The following is a 13917-nucleotide window of genomic DNA, read 5'->3' on the forward strand; positions in this document are numbered from 1 at the left end:
TGCACATCATCAGGGACATCAGCGGGGCCGAGGGAACTGCCGTGAGGTCTCTGCGCAAAACGCACGCAATCCACAAAACTAAAGGACCGCAATTATTTTTGCACCTTTACGACTGCTGTAATTATTTTGTATGTTATTCTCAAACCTATTTACACATATATTCCTTCCCAGGATGTAACGGGGTGGTGGCAGGAAGGACAACAGCCATCCCTTAAATTAAAGATGCAAAATCCAGTAAGAGCTACGCCGACACTCTGCTGATGGGGGACGAAGGTAGAAGGAAAAGAAGAAAAATGATTCTCAAACCGATTATTATTTTTAATACCAGAGGACAGTTTTCAACTTATAATTAAATTGTTATTATTATTGAAGTGTGGCATTACAGAACATGCACGTGTAGGTACACGATGCAGTTAAAATTAATGCTTAAATTTCACAACGAGTTGGCAGCAGTCACTGTTACTTGATCCAAGCCTTTCTGACCACATTAAAATGCATGAAATGGGCAGTTTTACTCGTGTGGCTTACTGTTCGATCGTCACCACCACAGTCACATACAGCGCTTTAATGATATTTTACAAGTAAGCATGGTTAGTGAATAGGGACACTAGTTATTGGATAGGAGTCTAGGGTTCTCAAGTAGTACAAAAATAACTGTCCTGTAGTTTCAAGTTGAGACTTACTTATAGAAAAGTCCTTTATTACAATAAATTAGAGTTTACAAACGCTATACATTGTATCATCAGCAATAAGAAAAGAGATTAGTGGACCAGCAAGACAATTACCTTTTGTGTGTTGCAAACAAATCGGGCGGAATCCAATTCAGGGTGTTCGGATGATTTTGAGAATCATAGTATACCACGGTAAACTGACACTACGGTAGAATACAGTCGCCATCACACAAATTACAAGGAGAACACGCAAGTGCCAATACCCGATTCCTCAGAAACGTCGCTCAATGGAAGAGGAGCCAAAATAAGCGAACACGTCTCTCGGCTTATCCGTAGATGCTCGACTGTTCCTGAGAAAACGTCCTACAAAGTCTTCGAGGTAATTTACATGGCTTCATCATGCTATAATCTCAGTCCAAATGCTGGCACAGTGACTAGTGTCACGGCCTTCCACTTTTTGCGCCCCGTGAGTGAAACCCAATCATTGTTTTTAATTATTGTATTTTATATTATTTCATTTTTTCATTTATCTACCCATGTCTGTAGAAGGTTACTACACGAACGTTTCTTATGAAGTCGGGGTATACGAGGGCTTTATATTAATTGCAAAAAAATGGTTCAAATGGCTCTGAGCACTATGGGACTCAACTGCTGTGGTCATAAGTCCCCTTGAACTTAGAACTACTTAAACCTAACTAACCTAAGGACATCACACACATCCATGCCCGAGGCAGGATTCGAACCTGCGACGGTCGCGGTCGTGCGGTTCCAGACTGTAGCGCCTTTAACCGCTCGGCCACTTCGGCCGGCTATTAATTGCAAAATTACAACTGAGTTTCACAATCAGTATCATACATTTGTTATACGTACAATATACAGGGTGACAATCATTGAACTATATGAAAAAAATGTAAATTAGTTAGAAACTACGGCGTGCACACACTTTATTCAACATGTAAATGTCACTACAGATATTCGGATTTACGTTATGACATGTTTGATTACCTGCCATCATTGGCGATGATGTGGCGCAGACGAATAGCGAAATTCCGCATGAGCCGCTGAACTGTCGGAACATCAATGCTGTCGATGATCTCCTGAATGGCTGCTTTCAGCTCAGCAATTGTATTGAGGTTATTGCTGTACACCTTGTCTTTAATACAGTCGACAAAAAGAAGTCGCATGTGTTCAGATCAGGAGAATACAGTGGCCAATCCAGGCCCATGCCAGTGGCCTCTGGGTAGCCCAGAGCCAGAATGCAGTCCCAAACGTTCTCCTCCAGGACATGAAACACTCTGCTGCTTTGATGGAGTCGAGCTCCGTCTTGCATGAATCACATCTTGTCGAAATCAGGGCCACTTTAGATGATGGGGATGAAATCATCTTCCAAACCTTCACGTATCGTTCGGTAGTCACTGTGCCATGAAGGAATATCGCACTGATAATTCCGTGACTGGTCATTGTACACCACACAATCAACCGTTGAGGATGAAGAGACTTCTCGATCGCGAAATGCGTTTTCTCAGTCCCCCAAATGCGCCAATTTTGCTTATTCACGAACCCATCCAAATGAAAGTGGGCTTCGTCGGTAAACCATACATGCATGCGCATACTAACTGCCATCATGCCCCGCGGCCAACCATGCAGTTTGAACGTCCTAACTCAAATCGTTCAGAATTTATGACGATTTTATTTCATGTAGTTCAGTAATTGTCACCCTGTATGTGACGGCATTTTCAGGAGTTACCATTTTTTAAATTCTCATATTGTTATATCAGTTCTTAATTATTATGAGCCGGCCGGTGTGGCCGTGCGGTTCTAGGCGCTTCAGTCTGGAACCGCGTGACCGCTCCGGTCGCAGTTTCGAATCCTGCCTCGGGCATGGATGTGTGTGATGTCCTTAGGTTAGGTAGGTTTAAGTAGTTCTAAGTTCTAGGGGACTGATGACCTCAGAAGTTAAGTCCCATAGTGCTCAGAGCCATTTGAACCATTTTTTTGAATTATTAAGTTTTATTTTTAAGTTTACTTCCTTGGATGACACCGACTGTAGAAACATTTGAAACGCAAATTCCGAACACCACGAGCATCGCGCGAAGGCAGGTTTGCCACAGCGACATTTCTTCGTATGAATCTCACTCGGGAGAGAAACGTCGTTCATACTATCGAAGATTTCATGCGTTGGCCATAAATTCGCAGCAAACCAAGCATTACGGATCACTTTACTGAAAACTGGCACCTGCAATTGATTATGAATCAAGATACGCTTCAGGAATTACGCCGACAACAATTTCAGATAATTTTTCCATTCATTTAGCCTATTTTTTTAATTCATTCACAAGACATACAACTAGTAGACGAATAATGACAACGTTATTTCAATTCACATTGGAAAACATTCGCTAAGTATACTTTTACGGACATGGGTAGATAAACGAAAAATAAAAATAACAACCGGCTTCTATGTCTAACAGAAATCATTAATTAATGAAATATGGACAACAAACAGCTTAGCATTAGAAGTGACATCAGCGTTAATACATCCGCTACATTAAAAGGTAAAGAAAACTAATCTTAACAATTATAGAGGGATCTCCCTCTTAACAGCGACATCCAAAGTCTTATCCGCGGCACATTTAAAGAGGGCTGAAGGAATAGTCGACCCACAACTAGGAGAGTATCAAGCAGGGTTTAGAAAGGGGGCATATTGTGCAGAGCAAATACTAAATCTAAAGAAAATAAGAGAAATGAGGAAAATTAGAAACTTGTAATACGTGATAACTTTTGTTGATTTTCAAAAAGCATATGACTCAATTGATAGAAATGCACTGATCAACATTTTAAAGGAATTTGGACTCCACAATAAAACAACAGAAATAATTAAAGGAACTTTAACAGCAACAATTTCAAAAATAAAAGTTATGAGGGACCTGTCAAAACATTTTGAAATACAATCAGGAGTAAGTCAGGGAGATTGCTGATCACCCCTACCTTTTAACTGCGGGTTAGAGAAGGCAGTGAGAGCATGGAGAAAATCCGTCAATAGTAAGTGTATTTAACTACGAAGAAACCCAAATAAAATCACAATAGATTGTCTAGCTTTTCCAGGCGATATGGCATTAATCACTGACTCATTGGATTGTACCAAAGAACAAATCACAGAACTACAGAAACAAGCAGACCAAACAGGACTAAGAATAATTTTTGTAAAAAAAAAAACTCATGACAAATATCAATGATTCCCGTGAAAGTCTTAAAATTCATAACAGCACGATATCTAAAAAAACTGTTCAAATGCTTAGGATAATGAATAACAAACTATAGAAAACAGAGTAGATAAAATGACAAAAAATATATATAACAAAAAACTTTGTCGTGGAACAAAAAATGTGACATAATCAAACAGTGGTAGGGCCTGAAACACTGTAAGCACTAGAAACACACTAACAAGATTTGGGGACCTTGAAGAACTGTAAAAAGTTGAAAGAACAATTCCGAGGAAAGTACTGGAACCTAAAAGTAATAGTAATGTTGAATACAAATTAAGATCAAACAGAGAGTTTTATTTGAAAATGGAAAAGTTAACTGATGTAATGAGGAAATTAAGACTGTAGTTTTATGGCCACATATACCGAACTGATAATAACAGACTAACCAAGCAGATCTTAAATTTATTAAACAGCTACAAATCCAAATCCACATGGTTCATCGAACTTAACAAAGATATAAAAAACACAGGAATTAGAATGCACATAATAAATATTTAGAGAAGCAACACAAAAGGCAGGGTTTCAGAAAGAAAGAGACCTGCAAAAGGAAGAAATTGTACCCAAAAAGAAAAAGAACGACACTTTCGAAGGATGAAGGAGGTATGGGAAAATTAAATACAAAGAAGTAAAACCAAAATTGATTCATCGTACTCTCCTAAAGAGTTATTCCAATAAACAAATAAATAAATAATCGGGTTTCGGGGTCACAAAAATGTAAATCCGCGACGCTAGCCACCGCGGCACAGTATTCACTAAGGGTCACGTAAAGTACCTCGAAAATTTTGGCCGTCGTTTTCTTGGAAACTTTCAAATATCTACGGACAAGCCGAGAGATGGGTTCGCTTATTTTGGCTCTTATTCCACTGAGCGAAGTTTCTGGGAAATCGAGTTACGGCACTTGCCTTATTCTCCTCGCTAGTAGCCCGTAACGCAGCGCTCAAGTCGCTTCAACTCTCACTGAAGTACAGGTTTACGTGCCGACTTGTCGCGAAGACAATGCAAGTATCGAGGGGTATTCGGAAAGTAAGTTCCGATCGGTCTAGAAATGGAAACCACTGCGAAAATCTAATAAAACTTTACACATATGTGTTCAGCAATGTCTCTAGTATGCCAGTCGGTCGCATCACTTCGCCCTTTTCAGTTCCGAGCGCATGGTGAGCACATAAAGATGTGTAGAAAATAATGTCTCCCACGAAGTATGAGGTCCTGGTGAGAGATTTCGCCTGATGTTATGCAGCCCACATTACAGAACTGTCATACGGTTCCTACTTCGTGACAATTCTCGGTCGCAATCTGCAGGGGCAATGAAAATGCTCCTGCAGCGTTTTCGATGGGAAGTGTTTGTCACCCGCACTACAGCCCGGAATTGGCTCCCTCTGTGTTTCGTCTCTGCTTACATTAACTACTGGCTATGAAAACAACATTTCGCACAGACAACGAGCTACATATGAGCGTAGAGAATTGGCAGGAAGAACAGGCGGCTGCCTTCTATGACGAGGGTATTGGAAAATTGGTACAACGCTACGACATATATCTAAGTCGGAGTGGTGACTATGTAGAGCAATGGCTGGAAGCTGTAGCTAACTGTGGCAGATAAAATATTTCTGATTATCACAGTGGTTTCCATTTCGCGATCAAGCGGAACTCACTTTCCGAATAGCCCTAGTACATCGGCCTATCGCGACAGTGAGTCAGGAATTTCACTTTGAACAGCAGACACTCTAAGCAGTTATACGAGCGGTGCTTTTGAAGAAGAACGAAGAACAATGTGAACGTACCATTCTACGGGTGAAAGTCCTTTTCTTAAATCTTATTTCTAAACGTAGAATAACACGTTAGTTGCTCTGCTAACTAGACTGCAGTGACTCCTTGAAACAGATCATTTATATTATCTGTGAAACGTATAAAAACGTTTTTGTAGCGACCACAATTAGCAGTGCAGCGCAGTTCGGTTCACGAGCCGTGTGCTACACAAGTATTATATTTTGCGCGGATAAATTAATTCCGCGCCGGCAGCCGGAGCTCTGTGTTGTGTCCGTTACTCCGTGCCGTTTATTCTTAGTGTATAGTTTATTACACGTTCTTAAGTACCTTTTTTATACTGAGTTCTTGAGAAAACAGTTAACAGGTCACTTATTCGTTTCCGCGCGAGTCTTGCCTTGACATACACTGCGTCTAAAACACGTCCTGTATTAATTACCGAACGAATGAATAAAGATTTTGTCAACGCAGTATTGGAGATATCGTTGTACGTTAGTTATCGCAAACTATCAGACTAACCGGTCGGTCTGGCCAGCACCTAGCTCTTCGGCTAAATTTTGGACAAGAACTTTTACTGACACAGTTTAATTTTGTCAGACACAGAAATGTGTAGATTAATTTTTTTTCTGATGCAAGTTTTGGATGGTATGGTTAGAACTCAGGAAAATGGCGATCTCCAGTTCCTAACATTTTATTTTGTGGAGTACCACTAAAAGATACAATTTGTAGTAGTTTTTCTTTTGCGTAAAACGTTGTTAAATCACCTGATGAACACTCGCAAATTAGAATGACCTACATTTTTTCTTCTTTTGCAGAGTCATCAAGGAAACGCGACTTCCCTGTACCACAAGAAAGGTAAACAATTTAAAATCATTATCTATACTATCTGATCAAAAGTAAACGGACGCCCATATATAACGCGGCATTGACCACTACATGTCACGAGAGGTGGACGCGTCAGTAGAGCAGCAGGCAGAGAGTAGTGTGTTGTCTAGCAGAGAAGCAGTAACAGTCAGTAAAACGGATAGCGCAGTGGGGCTCAGTCACATAGAATGTGGAACAGTCACTTGTATATCACCCGAGTAACAAATCCACCAGAAATATTTCAACCCTTATAAACCTGCCCAACACGATTGTTGCTAAAGCCCTTGTCAAGTGGAAACATGATAGAACCACCACACGTAAACCAAGGACAGGCAGACCTCAAGTTAGTACTGATGAACAGGGATCACCGAGCATTGCTGAAGGTGACTGAAAAAAATCACCTGAAGGATTCACCCGTGAATTGCAAAGTGCTACCAGTAGTGCAGCTAGCACAATGAGTGTGCGTAGGGAGTTAAAAAGAAAGGGGTAGAACGGTCGTACAGTTCCCCACAAGCCACACATTTCTTCAGTCAGTACTAAGCGACACTAGAGGTTGTGTAAACAGCGACGCCAATGGCTAATGGATGACTGAAGACGAGTGATATGGAGTGGTGAAATGCGCTGTCCCGTATGGGAAACGTCACCTGCCTTCATGTGTAGCGCCAGCAGTGAAGTACGGAGGACGTGGTGTTGTGGTATGGGACTGTTTTTCATGGTGAGAACATGGTCCTCTTATTGTGCTTACGAAAACACTGAATGCGGATGAACGTGAACGCATTTTACATTAGCGTGCTGGGTACAGTAGATGTACAGTAGATGAATAGTTTGTAGATGATGATTGATCATATCATCCTGACAAGCAGCAGCATCAGTGAAACAATAGTTTGTGGATAATAACATTCCTGAAATGTACTGGCCTGTGCAGAGGCCCAACTGGAACCCAATGGAACACCTTTGTGATGAGTCATAACGTCGACTTCTCTACAGGCCCCAGCGTCCAACATCACACCTACTCCTGAACAAGAATGGACTGTCACTCCTCCACAGACATTCAGACGCCTCACTGAAAGTGTCGCCAGCAGAGATCAAGTCGTCACAAAAGCGAAGGTTGAACGCATCGTTTATTAATGTCCGCTAATAGATTTCCGGATACTTTTGATCAGATAGTGGACTTTTTAAATGGGATTCAAAAGCATTTGAAAAGACGCTCATTAATTTTGGCATTGAAACTTTTCGTAAACGTATCCGAGACATGTGCTAAAGTTGAAAACAAGAGGGCCATAATAAGTTACCTCCGCGTAAACTCCACCAAGTGCGGCTATCATGCCAGGCACTGTCAGTGTATGCAGCCAGACGGTAGGTTCACACGACTAGGATAAATGGTATTTCTCAGCTTAACGATACTTTTTACGTCATAGACACATGCTCAGCAACTTTTATTGTAAATGGAACTGTATGTTAACTTCTAGCTATTAGAAGCGACTTAGGAAGACTACTGTGTACTCGTGTTTAAGTGAACAGCTGTTCTGAAATCAAGTGAACAGCCGAATTGTTTGAATCAACGGTAAAGCGTGGCATGAAGGCCCCAATTTGAGGTAGTTTACAGCCAATTCCAGACAACTATAGCCTTAATTCTAGCGCATTTCCTGAAAATTTTTGCGAAGTCTTTCAACGCCAACATTAAGATGAATTTTTTCACTATACTCATCTTTCAACAGTTTTAGAATGTCCTTAAAACAATTATATCGTACCATTAAATAAATATATTTGCTCCAATATTTTGATTGGTACAAGAGTTAAGAGAGGTAGCAGTGCAAGAAAGATGCGTGTCCCCCTGCCCAGTATCATTCGCGTAAAATCTCGTTTCGATACCTCAAGGCCTTCACGAAACAAAAAGGGGTATATACTTTAGATGATTTTCCCTGTATATTACGTCGGATAAGGCTGAATGCACTCAAAAATACAACACCATCAGAAGGTAACAAAAACCATCGGACTTAATCTGTAATATACTTTTGTTTGGTTTTAAACGCGTGTTGAGTGTCAGTTAGGTGCTGGGCGTAAGGATGTGCGCTGTTGGTAAATCGTCGGTGCTGATTTCAATTTCCTGATCGAAGTCTCAACATCTGTGGTCGATAAAATTGACACCACAATTGCGGTGTTTCAAACGTCGATGTTACGATGTTTCAAAAGACTTCTGTATCGATAAATAAACTTCCGATGTTTAAACATACTGTATCTGTATTTCGAAAATATAAATGACCATCGAACATTCCTATCTGAGCACTACACAGAATAGTTACCTGTTCACTATATTTTCAATACATTTTGTCTCAACTAAGCGCCTGTAATACTTGGCGGTCAACTGCTGGACTGACACGTCTCATGTTATATTACCGTAATGTACCTTTATTCATTTGGTTTGAGATCAACTGAGGCTAGGTGATGTATGCTCACGTTTATAGAAAGCAATATTCAGTGATTGCAGAGATTAGAATGTCAATAATATTTTATTTCTCTCTAGGTATGTACTGGTAGTTTCATGCAAATCTTTCTGTAATTTTTATCAATGGATAATCTTAGACCGAAGCCGCACCTGAGAGTCTTGTTTTCCTCGACGTGGCGAGATTCCGTTCAGCACTTAGGAGCGACCACCCTTTCTGAGTTAAGGTCCAGTTACCGGCAGGTCCAGTGTGGTCGAGCATATAAGCCGCTCGCCACAGCATTGTCTGAGTCTGGTGTACTGCCAGAGGCGCATCCCAGAGTGGTCAACATACCGTGTTTCGCACTAGTAGTGGCCCGGGAGACTTCCCAGAGAAAATCAGATAACATAGCGGGAGAACACTTCAGTTTGCCCGACCCGCTGGGCCGGTGCAGCGAGGCGTAACTGTTTCAAAAAAGGAGTTTGTCCTCAATTTGGAAAGTCCTTACCAGAAATGAGTGCTGTGACGTGGTGAGCACCCCGTAGAACCGTGAGAAATCACGTCGCCCATGTCTACAGACAGGACAGACCGGGCAGTTTGTTGAAAATTTAGATCGCGACTCCTTGCTGGTAAACAGTAATAGTTCAGCACGGAGGCGAAGCTAAGCGCTGGCTTCCAGAAAGCCCAAAACATGGAGCCAGCGGATTGGCTAGAGAGATAACTCGATAGAAGAGTGGGGACGTCAGGAATACTTGTTCAGAACAGAGCCCTTCCATAGGTTAACACTGCAAACTTGAAAACTGTTAATTTATTTACGGCCAGGCTACTGGGCAGAGTTGTGATTGGTGCACCGAGAGGCGCACAGACATGGAAAAGAGAACGAACCGATTGACTGAGCGCCGAAAGGAGTGGACTTCCTCTCGAGCAAGCATTGCGTCCTCAGCAACATGGACCTCTCCTCCAGCAACACCTACCATGACTTTTGATCCAATACTCCCAGGTTTTGGAAAGATGGTGCGAGTTAGGCAAACGACTTCGACGACTCATAAGTTATTGGGAGGCGCGATTTTAGGATTTAGCAATAGTTTCTGATCTCGTTAGTTCAGAAAGAGTTTGCAGGTACATTCCGTTTATTTCCCGATATAGTACACATTTAGATAATCAACATTTTGACGTAATCACGCAGTTACTGAACGGGTACCACCAGTTGCTATTTGCACAGGTGATTTATGTGACGATAACGTCATTTATCCCCTTTTTATTCTGGTCTTTGCTGAAACTACAGTATTTTTAATGTTCAACAATCATTTAGCCTATGTTCTTGGAATTTCAGATGGTCAGTCAAATCATTCAGTTAAATTCATGTCTTTGTTTACTAGCAGCAATCTGTAATAAGTTAATTTCATTTTGAATTCTGTTTCATTTGTTATTTTGATGGCTTCCTTGGCACTAATCAAGTGTATTACTAGACGGTCCACCAAAGTCTCATGTTTCATAGGACCATTTTCTTAAATAAATTTATCCGTTGCCCACAGTTCAATTAATTCAGATGAGAAAGTATCTGCTGTGTCCTCCGTAAGATACGAATCACAGCCATACATAGAGGAGCACTGAGTCGCCTAGTACTCAGGTGCAACTGGCAGGAAGAGAACCCTTTGCCGTCTAAAGTGCTTATTGTTAAGAGGTGCCTTGCTTACGCGCAGCACCTGCACCGCCTCGTCACAGGTCAGCTCGTTCTACGAGGATCTGAAGGTGCCAGCGGGGTGCTCGTACGAATCATTCACATCGGAGGCATCTGTACATTAATCTAATTGATGCTAACTAAATGAACGCTTGACGGAACGTAGAAATCAGTGGCTAATACCAGGGAGGCTGGCCTACGTGTATGTCGGAATCAACCACCAAAACATATAAAGGTACAAAAATGTAAAAATTGTTAAGTGGCAGGAACTTTCCACAAAAAAATGCGACTCTCGTTCTTAGGCATGAGCAAGCTAGGGGGTCAGTTTAGAAAGTGTTCCGTTTACGAAATGACAGTTTAAAACTAAGAACGTGGTGGGCAGATGGGCGAACATCAATCACTTTACGAAAATTCAAAAAGTACGAAATAATTCATAAAACTACGAGTACGCTGGCACTCATTGAGCTCAGGAGAAAAAGTTCTATGCATTAAACATGATCACGAAATGACAGGTTTGAACTAAGATACACAACTAAGATAAGCAATCAGTTTACAAAAATTCATGAAGCACTAAATAACTGACAAAAGTATTGGCCTTCCGCTATTCATTGAACTCAGGAGTGCAAAATCTATACATTAAACATGGTCAATAAAAGCTAGCTTTTGAAGTGTACCACACGTTGGGGGCTAATGGCTAAAATTCAGTCAGTTTACATAAAGAAAAACTCACTGACATTTCGAGAAAATAAATCGGCAAGATGCAACCCGTAGATAATAAGAACATAGAACTTCTTTTCAAGTGATATTCCTCATCTTTACCCTACAAAGATTGCCACAGGACCCCAGCTCTAACGGTCTTTTTTACAAGGCAAAGCGCGACCAAGAAAACTACGGAAAACGCGACTAAAAAAATTCAGTATAACCAAAATTGGTGAAGCCTGTGGATTGTCACACTGAGAGACAGTCCTAAGCCAAGTGCAAACAAAAACCGATTTACTGTAACACAATGCCTTCGCCATGAAATCATAGCAAACTAGAAGAGTACCTTTGTAGCTTACCAAGACCAATCAGAGGGTGACTAGCGATCGTTCCGTAGGCTCGCGCGACGGGAGGCGTGATGGGACTTGTTGCCAAATTCTGCACTTGCACTTAGGGGAAGCGGTGCATCGAACCAGTATGACTGACCAGTGTCTGGTTTTGTCTCAAGCGGTCGAAAGGTTAAGTTAGTACTACGAGTTTACAATTTTACGAACCCCTTTGAATACGTTGGAGCGCGTTTCAAACCACTTATATCTTCCCAATTACACATATATACACAACAGTACGGTAAAAGAGAAAAACGAACTAAATAAGAAGTTAATAAATGAACACATCCGCACTCTCCCTTAACAGAGGCAATATGAGTGATGCTGCAGCGAAACGAAGAAAAGGAACGAAACGAAGAAAAGGAACGAAACGAAGAAAAAAAAAATACATGAACTAGTAAGTGACAAGAAGTCAAGACGCAAGTTGCGCTCAACTTTTATCAAAGCGGGTCTTATTGATGCCTTTCATGGATCCCTCTGTGGCAGGCTATGGTAATGTGGTGCAATGATTACAATGCGTACCAAGCTCACAGACATGTACCTGCAAACAAAAATTTAATTAAACAACTATTTTTAGAGGACATAATTAAAGCTGTATAACTACCTTTCTAACGTTGCATGGCGGACGTTACCATTTTTAGCAATTCTCTGTTCTATTCTATCACGTATGGTACGATGGAGAAATGGCTATCTGTATGCCTCTGTTCGGACCCTCTCCTGTCTTATTCTTAACTACCTTTCCAGAGATAACGAACAGACTAAGCAGAAGTATTGTATTCTTCCTAGATTTTCGTTTCAAGAGGGTCTCGCGAGAATACGTCACCTTTGCTCAAAAATTTTCCGATGTTTGTTCCCTGGTCATCTCTGTAACACTTCCATGTGGGCGATACTGACCTCTTCCGATCCCAGTGTTGTTCCTTCAATTTGTTCCCTGTGTGTTATCATGCCTAACTGACAAAGACCCCTAAGCTTCTGCAGTACTTTGATTGGTGGCACTAGCGTCTTGTATGTGAGTCCGTTACATATGAAAATCAAAGTCTTTGATATGCCTTTCAAATGGTTCAAATGGCTCTGAGCACTGTGAGACCTAACATCTGAGGTCATCAGTTCCCTAGAACTTAGAACTACTTAAACCTAACTAACCTAAGGACATCACACACATCCATGCCCGAGGCAGGATTCGAACCTGTGACCGAACCAGTCGCGCGGTTCCGGACTGAAGCGCCTAGAACCGCTCCGCCAGTTTGCCTTTCATACTCATTGTATGTGTTCATCTCATTTTATATTACTACTCGGTATTACTTGATCATAAAGTGCACCCTATTCTTGCGATCGCGTTTTATCGGATCTTTTCTTTTTGTTGTAGGCGTTTCCTTCCATTTACCTAGATTTAAAGGAAACTGACATACATTTCACCAAGTGAGAATATTGTCCAAGTCTATCTGCAGTGCCTTACGATCGTCTCAATTGCTGCTGGTCATGACTAATAGAGCGCTTATACCAAAAGTATCCAAACACCCCTATGTATTACAGAATTGAGCACTAGATGTCACTAGAGCCGAACCCGCGATTTTAAAAGGAGGAGCAGAGAATTGTGTTGTCAGTAGACCAGTAGATGAGGTCGGTCGGGAGAGCACAGTGACTTCGAAAGTGGACTAATCCTTAGATGTCACCCGAGTAAGAGATCCATCACGGACATTTAAAGCATTATAAAGCTGTCTAAATAGATTTTTGGTGATGTTGTTGTGAAATGCAAACGCGAAAAACAAGCACAGGTAAACGAAGACCAGACAGACCTCATTTACTGACGAACGGGAATCATGCGCAAGGTGGTTGTAAAAATCGCGAGAAATCGCAGTACTCGTGAGCTCCAAAATGCTACCAACAGTTCAGCTAGGACAAAGAATTTACGTAGGGAATTAAAAAGAATGGGGTGCAGTGACCGAGAAGTTCCTCAAATGTCAAACATTTCTGCAGTCAGTGCTAAGCGAAGCTTGAGGTGGCGTAAAGAGCGACGCCATCGGACAGTCCATGACTAGAAACGTGTGATCGGAGTGATGAATGACACTATAGTCTGTGGCAAGGAAAGGTTTGGGTTTGGGTTTTGCGAATGCGTACAGAATGTCACATGCCATCATTTCTAGCGCCAACGGTAAAGTACGGAGG

At 41.4% G+C, this 13917-nt stretch overlaps 1 protein-coding gene across 3 annotated transcripts in view; it reads left to right on the forward strand.

Moving 5' to 3' along the window:
- LOC126418609 (uncharacterized) overlaps positions 1-13917 on the forward strand; it is a 273681-nt gene that overhangs the window by 150574 nt on the left and 109190 nt on the right. For 2 of the 3 annotated variants that reach the window (XM_050085443.1, XM_050085442.1), the window contains exon 3: positions 6514-6553. The exons of the other annotated variant lie outside the window; for it this stretch is intronic. The gene's annotated coding sequence lies outside the window, so the exon portion shown is untranslated. The remainder of the gene's footprint in view (positions 1-6513; positions 6554-13917) is intronic. 3 annotated transcript variants of the gene reach the window in all.

This window comes from Schistocerca serialis, chromosome 9, assembly GCF_023864345.2.
Source record: "Schistocerca serialis cubense isolate TAMUIC-IGC-003099 chromosome 9, iqSchSeri2.2, whole genome shotgun sequence".
NCBI classification, from domain to species: Eukaryota; Metazoa; Arthropoda; class Insecta; order Orthoptera; family Acrididae; genus Schistocerca; species Schistocerca serialis.